At 45.6% G+C, this 9,329-nt stretch overlaps 1 long non-coding RNA gene across 7 annotated transcripts in view; it reads right to left on the reverse strand.

The window, feature by feature from the left end:
• Positions 1–6,705: 6,705 nt before the first annotated feature.
• The window catches only part of LOC115281478, a 9,491-nt gene continuing 6,867 nt past the window's right edge, over positions 6,706–9,329 (reverse strand). For all 7 annotated transcript variants that reach the window (XR_003904337.1, XR_003904335.1, XR_003904331.1 and 4 more), the window contains exons 4-5: positions 7,170–7,269; positions 6,706–6,927 (exon numbers count right to left, since the gene is read on the reverse strand). This is a non-coding gene — a long non-coding RNA (uncharacterized LOC115281478). The remainder of the gene's footprint in view (positions 6,928–7,169; positions 7,270–9,329) is intronic.

The following is a 9,329-nucleotide window of genomic DNA, read 5'->3' on the forward strand; positions in this document are numbered from 1 at the left end:
TTTTATGTCTTGTTTCTTTCACTTAGCATCATGTTTTTGGACTCACTCCATGTTATAGCATGCATCAGAACTTCATTTCTTTAATTGTCAATTCCTTTATATGGATAAACCACATTTGGTGTATTCACAATTATTCATTCACAAGTTGATGGACATCTAGGTTGTTTCCACTTGTCAGTTATTTTGAGTAACACTGCTTTGCATGGGAATCTTTGAACAGATACGTGTTTTCATTTATCGTAGGTACATTCCTAGGTGACACTGTTTTTATAAAACTCTAAAACAAAACTAAACAGTGTGAAATACACAGTACTGAAGCTATTCTTTAAAAGTGAAGAGAGCTGCGGCACCTGGGTTGCACTTCCGACTTCGGCTCAGGTCATGATCTTACCATCCATGACTTGCACCCCAGCTATCAGGCTTGCTGCTGTCGGTATGGAACCCCCTTCGGATCTTCTGTCCTCTCTCTCTGCCCTTTCCCTACATGTGCTCTCTCTCTCTCTCTCTCGAAAATAAGTAAACATTTTAAAAAGTGTTTAAAAATAATAAAAAATTAAAACTGATGAGAGTAATTAACACAGCATTCAGGGGAGTCAGTCCAGAGTGCATGTGGGAGCAGAAAAACAGTTGGGGGTGCATGTGGGGGAAAGGGGCGGACTAGTCTCAGCTAGACAAGAATAATGTTGGAGAATGAGTTTATGGTATTCATTTTATTATGATTCAAATGTACATTACATTAGATATCATCTATACATGTTTATATTATTTGTAATGTACATATATTACATTAAAAGACATTTTTAAAAATGAAAGGCTACCTCCAATACCCTAATTCCATTCATTCCAAGATAAGCAGGTCCCTACTCCAGCCAACGAGATTAAACATGCTCTGGCCACCTGTCTGCACTTGGCCTGCTCATGGCTCCCTCTGCTTCAGCCACCATAGCCCAGCCCCCTGGCTGTCGGTGGGGAGCAGGTGCAGATGTCTTAGCTGAAGAGTCCCTCCCCAGATGTCCACAAGGCTGCTGGCTGGCTCCCTTCAGGGCCTTTCTGCCCTAATATCTCTGGTGGAACAGTACATCTGCATGTCTTTTATGTGCTCCAATTGCAGCCTCATTTACTTTGCAACATGACATTGTCATCCCCCCAACACAGACACACATCCGGCTGGGCTCTGTTTAGCTCTCTGCTGAGACCCCAGCATGCAGAAGTGCCTGGCCATAATAGGGTCTCAGTAAATACTTACAGAGTAAATTAAAGTAGCCAAGCTTGTGATCAGTTGGAGATGACTGGCGTTATCCAACAGAGCTCCTCCCGTGTCCACCAAAAGTACAAAAGGCATGCTCTAGGTAACCTATGCTGTGGACTCATCTCGGGGCAATGTATGATTTCAGCTAGATAGCCTGAAGCATTGAACATGGTTATCTGACCCTCATGAGGACCTTCAAGAACCCTAGATGTCTAGGATCCCATTTGGAGGCAACTGGGCCAGGCAATCCTGAAAGTACTCTGCAAAGCTAGGCTTCCATGTTTCTATGGCGGGGTGGCCTCTGGGGGAAAGTGGTTCTACGATCTTCACCATCCTAATCCAGACCTCAGGCAGATAATTCCAGAAGGCGGCTGACCATATGCCTAGAGCCCAAGGAGATTTGGGCTGGAGGTGTGGATTTGGAAGCTGTCTCCAGCTTCAATCCCACAATCTACCTTCATAATTTTTAAAAAGTTTTTATTTATTTATTTATTTATTTATTTATTTATTTATTCTTAAATAAATGTAATATCTATACCTAACATGGGGCTTAAACTCATGACCCCAAGATCAAGAGTTGCATGTTCTTCTGACCAAGCCATCCAGGTGCCCCCACCTTCACAATCTTAACCCCAGGACTGCACTGACCAACGTGAAAACCACTAGCCATGTGTGGCTATTGAACACCTGCAATGTGGCCAGTATGCCTGGATTTTAATTTAATTTTAATTCATTTTAAGATTTTATTTTTTTAAGTAATCTGTACCTCCAACATGGGGCTCAAACTCATGTACCCCAAGTCATATGCTCTACTGACTAAGCCAGGCAGGTGCCCCCTTATTAATTTTAATTTAAAAACAGAAGCAGTGCAAAATATCTTCTCATTAAACACAACTTTATTGCTTTAGTAGGACTACATTTCACTCTGTTGAAAATTTAGCATCCAAATCGTGATGTGTAAAATGCACACCAGATTTTTTTAAGTTTTATTTATTTTGAGAGAGAGAGCATGCATGCAAGAGCAGGGGAGGGGCAGAGAGAGAAGGGGGAAAGAGGGAGGGAGGGAGAGAGAGAGAGAGAGGGAGGGAGAGAGAGAGGGAGGTAGGGAGGGAGAGAGAGAGAGAGAGAGAAAGAGGGAGAGAGAGAATCCCAAGCAGGCTCCGCTCTTTCAGCTGGGAGCCCTGTGTGGGGCTCAAAATCATGACCATGAGATCATGACCTGACCTGAAATCAAGAGTCAGACACTTAACCAACTGAGCCATCCAAGTGTTCCAACGCACACCAGAGTTTTAAGACTTAGCATGCAAAAAAGGGTAAAATACCTCATTACTAATTTTTCTAATAATCACGTGTTGAAGCGATAATATTTTGGATATATTGGTTTAAAGAACCTTATTAACTCAATGTTATTAAAATGTTATTGAAATGAATGTTACCTCTTTTTATTTTTTTAATGTGGTTACCAGAAAATATAAAATTGTATCTATGTGGCTCTCATATTTCTATTGGACAGACATTTACATCATCACAAGAAAGTTCCACTAGACTGTGCTGGTTGAGTCTGAGAGTCTAAAATGGGACTCACCTTGGCCTCCCAGTATCCTTGTTAGCCCCTCCCACACTGGGCTCCTGCTTTCTGCTGGGGTGGGGCAGGGGGGGCCTAACCTCTCTCAGATTCTGCCTTCCTCCAGAGGAAGCTGTCTTGCCTGTCACCTCCAGCCTGCTTGAACCTTCCTCCTCCGGACTCCTTAGCATCCACCATCCACTACTTACGCCAGCCTTAAGCACGTGGCCTCAGAGACCGAATTTCCCCTTCACTTCAATTTTTTTGTTTGTTTCAAATAAAATACCTTATTTAATTGGATGGATGGGCAGATATCTTACAGTATATGTCTTTTGAGCTGCATAGAAGACAAAATTTCAGCTTGCATAATAGGTGAGAGGTCAGATAATAGAGGAAACATTATCAGTATTAATTTGATAATTGAAGCCAGAGTATTTAATGAAAGCACTTTCTAAAAAAGCTCAGGAGTGATCATGAAAACTGAAAATTGTAGTTGGATTTCACCTGAGGGAGAAAACTTTGAATGGGGTAGAAGAGGAAGATGCCCAATGCAAGGGTTCTGAGCCAATTAGAGTCCCTCCATGAGGTGACTTAAGGTCCCATGAGAAACAGCCTTCTATAGGGATCATGACCTATTAAGCAATTGGCCATATTTCTTTCAATGGAAAAGAGAATACAAATTATATTTTTGAGCATAACGACATTAACAAGGCAGTTGGGAATTTGGAGAAATTAGGGGGGAAACCGCAAAATTTTTGCATGAAACCAGTTACTGTGTGATTCTTCTAAAATTCTGAAGAGTATTAATGGGATTGCTAGTGCTGCTTGTACATTTTCTGAATGGAGGTAAAGGGCACTTTAAAAACTGACTTTGAACAACAAGGAAATGCTCACACTGAAGGCTTTGCACAACGTCCAAAGCCAGCCTCTCTCAGCCCATGTATCCACACATCCAATAATCTCTGTGTAGTCGATAGGGAGGAAGGATGGTGATTGTTGCTGTTTTAAAAAACAGATTGTTGCAACAGATTGTTGCTGTATTAAAAAAAAGAATAATTAAGATTTTTTCTTTAAACTTTAATGTAGGGACTTATTATAAGTAACATTTATGCTTACTATGTGCCTGGCACTCATATACAATTTATGTATAGTAACGTTTATTTTTAACATCAACTGTATTGCACGAATTACTGTAATTATACCCATTTTACATCTGGAGAATCTGAGTCAGAAAAGATTCAGAAACTTCTCCAAAGACACAGAACTATTGTCCTGAGGTAGATCCTGGATTCAGACTTGGGAAGCCCTGGCTTCGTAATCAGTTCATTGTGACTGACTGTTACCCTTCACTTCAATTTTTACATTAAAGGTAATCTTGTATTTCTCAGTGCCTTGAATATAAAGAAAGCTAGCTGATGATCTTTATAATGTTAATAACATATTGTTTTTATATGATGACTGACAAGCGATCGGTCTTCATTTTCTCACAACGCTTAGACTGGCAGGTGGGTTAAAGTATTCACAGACACTCCACACATGAGGACACTGAGGCTCAAAGAGATTATTTCATTCAGGTCGTAAGACATATGAGTGTGGCCCAGATTTTTCCGGCTCCTAATCCAGCGCTGTTTCCCTTATACTTTGCTTCTGGTGCCTATGTGAGCTAATGCTGAATAAATATAGAAAAGAGAGATTAGCATGGATTTAGGAAACTAGAGCTTTTCATGGGCTGGGCTTTGAGAGATGGGTAGATTTTGGCCAAGTAAACAGGAGTATGTGGGTATTCAGTAAGAGAACCACAACTTCTCTAAAAAACGAGAACCAGGAGATTTCTTGGTGAACATAGAATAAAAGTAGTAAATATTTGGGCATATTTTTTAATAACAGCTTTATTGAGACGTAATTCATATACTATAAAACTCGCCCCTCCAAGTATACAATCCAGTGGTTTCCAGTGTGTTCACAGTTACACAACTCTTGCTGCTAATTCCAGAACATTTTCATCATCCCAAAAGAAACTCCATACCATTGGCAGTCACCTCCGTTTCCCCTCCCCTCAGTCCCTAGCACCTACTAATCTACTTTCTGTCTCTGCAGATTTGCCTAGTCTAGAAATTTCACATAAGTGGATTTATAAAATATGTGGCCTTTTGTGACCGACTTCTTTCATTTAGCATCATGTTTTCAAGGTTCATCCATGTTGCAGCATGTAATAGCATTAATACTTGTAGGATATAATCAATACCTCATTTCTTTTTATGGTTGAATTATACTCCATTGTATGAATATACCATTTTTTGTTTATCCATTCATCAGTTGATGAACATTTGGGTTGTTTCCAATTTGGGGCTATTATGAATAATAATAGACTTCTTGGGCATTTGTGTGGAAGTTGTGTGGACGTGTTTTCAATTCTCTTGGGTTTATACCCTGGAATGGAGTTGCGGGGCCACATGAAAACTCTACGTACAACATTTTGAGGTACTGCCAATCTGTTTCCCAAAGTGGCTACCGCCATTTTATAATCCCACCGGCAATGTGTAAGGGCTCCAGTTTCCCCACATCCTCAACAACATTTGTTGTTGGCTATCTTTTTTATTTTAGGCATCTTGCTGGGTGTGAAGGGATAGCTTGGTTTGAGGTTTGAGTTGCATTTTCCTGATGATTAATGAAGTTGAGCATCTTTCCACGTGTTTATTGGTCATTTGGGTGTCTCTTTGGTGAATGTCTATTCAAATCCTCTGCCAGTTTTCTTTTTTCAGTTATTTACTTACTTACTTACTTACTTACTTACTTATTTTGAGAGAGACAGAGACAGCAAGAGAGGGGTAGGGGCAGAGAGAAAGGGGAGAGAGAATCTTAAGCAGGCTCTGCACTGGCAGCTCAATATGGGGCTCGAATTCACGAAACTGGGAGATCATGACCTGAGCCAAAACCAAGAACCAGATGCTTAGCTTACTGAGCATCCCCCAGGCACCCCTTTATCTCCATTTGTTTAAAGTGTATTTATTTTGAGAGAGAGCGCATGCGTGCACAAGTGGGGAAGAAGCATGGGGATAGGGGAGAGAGAGAATCCCAAGGAGGCTCTTCACCATCAGCACAGAGCCCAATGTGGGGCTTGAATTCAGGAACCAAGAGATCAGAATCTGAACTAAAGTCAGACATTTAACCAACTAAGCCACCCAGGTGCCCCTCTTCTGTCCATTTTCAAATGGAGTGATTTGTCTTTTTGTTGAGTTGTAAGAGTTGTTTATATATTCTGGACACAAGTCCCTTATTATATGCATGCTTTGCAAATATTTTCTTCCATTTCGTGGGTTGTCCTTTTCATTTTATGATGGTGCCCTTTGAAGCACAAAAGTCTTTAATTTTGACAAAGTCTAATTTACCTAATTTTTCTTTTATCACTTATGCTTTTAGTGTCATATTTAAGGAACTACTGCCTACTCCAAGGTCACAAAGATTTAGATCTATGTTTTTTTTTAATGTTTATTCATTTTTGAGAGAGAGAGAGACAAGACGTGAGCGGGAGAGGGTCAGAGAGAGAGGCATAGAATCTGAGAGAGCTGTCAGCATAGAGCCCAGCACAGGGCTCAAACCCATGAACCATGAGATCATGACCTGACCCAAAGTTGAACGCTTAACCGACTGAGCCACCCAGGCACCCCTGTATCTATGTTTCTTCTAATATGTTTAAGATTTTAGCTCCTTCCTTGTCTGGGACCCATCTTGGGTTAATGTTTGTAAATGATATGAGATAGGAATCCAACTTCATCATCCTTTGGCAAGTAGAAATCCAGTTTGTCCCGGAACCGTTTGTTAAAAAGACTTCCTTCCCTTTCCCTCCACCCCATTTAATTGTCTGGGCACCCTTATCAAAAAATCAAGTGAATGTAAATGTAAGGGTTTATTTCGACTCTCAATTTTATTCCATTTTGGAGCATATTTTCTAAGGGATTTTTTTTCCCCGTCAAATTGTGATAACTGGTGATTTCTCCTCCCCTAGAAGAGAGGTGGAGACACTGACTGAGTGATCTCCGAGGCAGACTGCATTTCCTTCGCAGGGTCAGGCGTTCACAGCTCCTTGCATTGGCCTAATCACAGTGACCTCCTCCTATAAGAGTCAGAAACCCCTCCATCGTTTTTTGGATGGCAGCCGGGAAGTAGCTGACTAACCAAAGGACCTTATCTCTTCCCCACCTCTCAAGGTTATTGCAAATATCAAATTAGATAATTTCCACAAAAGAATATAGGAGGTCTAAAGTGCTATCCAAATGTAAGGTGTATTCTTACTATACCTTTCCTTCATGAATAAGACTCTAAAAAGAGAGTGAGCAGTTTTTAACTTTTACTCACTCGGATCAAGGTGGCAGTGTCGGTATTATCACAAATTCCCAATCAGTGAGGTCCGGCTCTTCCTTCCCGTTATTCTTGCAGGGGGCTGTGAGCCTCCCACCTGGAAAGGGAATATGGGTGGTGTTTTTTCCTTTCATCCACGTTCCCCCCGCTCCTCGAATGGGGGCCTACTTTGTGCTGGGCACTGTGCTAAGCTCTGGGAAAACCCAGAATAAGGCAGACACAGCCTCCGTCTCCTGGAGTTGATGGTGTCGTGGGGAACAGTTCCACTCAACAAGCTTTTGTAGTAAATGTGACCCTTAGAGGCACAGAGTGATGCCTCCAACCAGCCTTGGTATCGGCTTACTCCACGTAAACCACAGCAATTAGATTATCTTCCAACCCATTGACTTTTGCTTCTGTGATTTTTCAGTGACACAGAGGCTCTTCCGTGCTGAACCCAGATGTTCTACAGACATCATCACAATGCCACACAGGCCTAAGGATGGGCCAGCTGCTCTACCATCGTCCTAGACTCGATTCTCGATTCTTGGGAGCTTTTCGGAGGGCAGTCCGGGCTGAAACCTGAGCCCATTCTACTTTCCTGAAGACAGAGAAAGGCTTCCTGGTTACAAGCTAAGCCTCACACTCTTCTTCCCCTCCACCCATCCTTCCACCCTCCCCCCTCCTCCAGGGTCTGAAAGGGTGTCGCCCTCACCACCCCACCCCGTCCCCACCCTGCCCAAGCCACCAGTGGAGACTCATTGTCCTCAGAGCATGGAAAACCAAGCGGAGGACCACCTGAGAGCACCTTCCTCTTCTCCCCACCTCTATCCCGTCCTCCTCCACACCTGTCTTCCTGCCACCGTGTCATCTGACAAGTCAGCACTATCTCGGGGTTACTCAGGTCACAGCCTCCTGCACATGCTCCACGTGACAAGGTGAGCCCGCGTGTCCTTCAGGGCCTCAGGCTTCATCCACACGAGATGCCCAGGATCCCCAACAGCCCCAAGCAGCGCTCAGCTGCTTCTGCCCTGCCTCTGCTCCTTCCCCGCTGCTAGCATATAGGGTCCTCCCTCCTCTGGGACAGACGTCCTCAGGAGGAGTTAGGGGAGGGCCCTCAGCTTCCACAACGTGGGGTGATGCCACTCTCTCCCCTCCCTGTGCTTGTCACTTGGAGGGGCACGTGGATGAGGCAGGGAAAGGGTGAGGAGGAGTGTGGAGGCCTGAGGTGCCTGGGAGCCAGCCACTCAACCTGAGTCTTCATCTCTTCATCCGGCAACGAGAGGGCAATTCTCATCTGGGGGTTCCTCTCATACGTAGCTCTTAGAGGCTGCAAGTCTGTGTGGTTGTTGCTGCGTAAGCGACTGACAACCTGTGTCCCCAGTGGGAAGAGGGCACGTGTGCCAGCGCTCCCGTGCCTCCCTGCCACAACAGCCCCCTCCATTCTTCGTCCCTTTCCCGGTAGCCCCCCACCCAGTGTCCAGGTGTGCCGGGGGCTCCGAGCATCTCTGCAGCACCTCCCCCGGGCGCCTCCAGCCTCCAGCGCCGAAACTTTCCCCGCGGGTGCAGGCCACACCCCCTCCCCCCAAGGCCTGGCGGAGAAGCAGGACCGGGTGACTGATCATTAACCCCATCTCTGCTGCACCAGCGGCGCTGCGGACAGCTCCCCCACCTTGTCACTCGGGAACCCAGAGAGGCCTCGGGCGGTGAGGCCGGAAGATTGAGCCTCGGAGACCGCCGGGCTCCCGGGGGCCTGCGCCGAGGCTGGGTGATGGCAAGGAGAGGGCACCGTGTGCAGACTTGGGTGTTCCAGCAAACTGCTGGCTCCCTCAGCTTCAGAGGTGTGTGTGCGGAGGGGTCCCCCTTTCCAGCTTCCTCTGTGAGAGCCTGACCTGAGCCCCCTCCGCCGCCGCCGCCACCACCACCACTCCCGCCCCTCACCCCCCGACTGCAGTTCGCAGGGGGCCGCCTTGGCCCCTCCCCGGGCAGTCGCCCCTGCCCAGGGGGCCCAGCAAGCGCCGGTCCCCGCCCCGCTCGGTTAGGCCCGCGGCCGGGGGACTTTGGAGCCGAGGAGGAAGCGCGGCGGGGCGGGGAGGTGGGGGTGTGTCGGAAGGCGGCGGCGGGGTTTTATAATCCGCAGGGCGGGCGCGGCGCGGGAGAAGGGGCAGCGCCGCGCCG

This window comes from Suricata suricatta, chromosome 17 (genome assembly GCF_006229205.1).
Source record: "Suricata suricatta isolate VVHF042 chromosome 17, meerkat_22Aug2017_6uvM2_HiC, whole genome shotgun sequence".
Classification (NCBI taxonomy): domain Eukaryota; kingdom Metazoa; phylum Chordata; class Mammalia; order Carnivora; family Herpestidae; genus Suricata; species Suricata suricatta.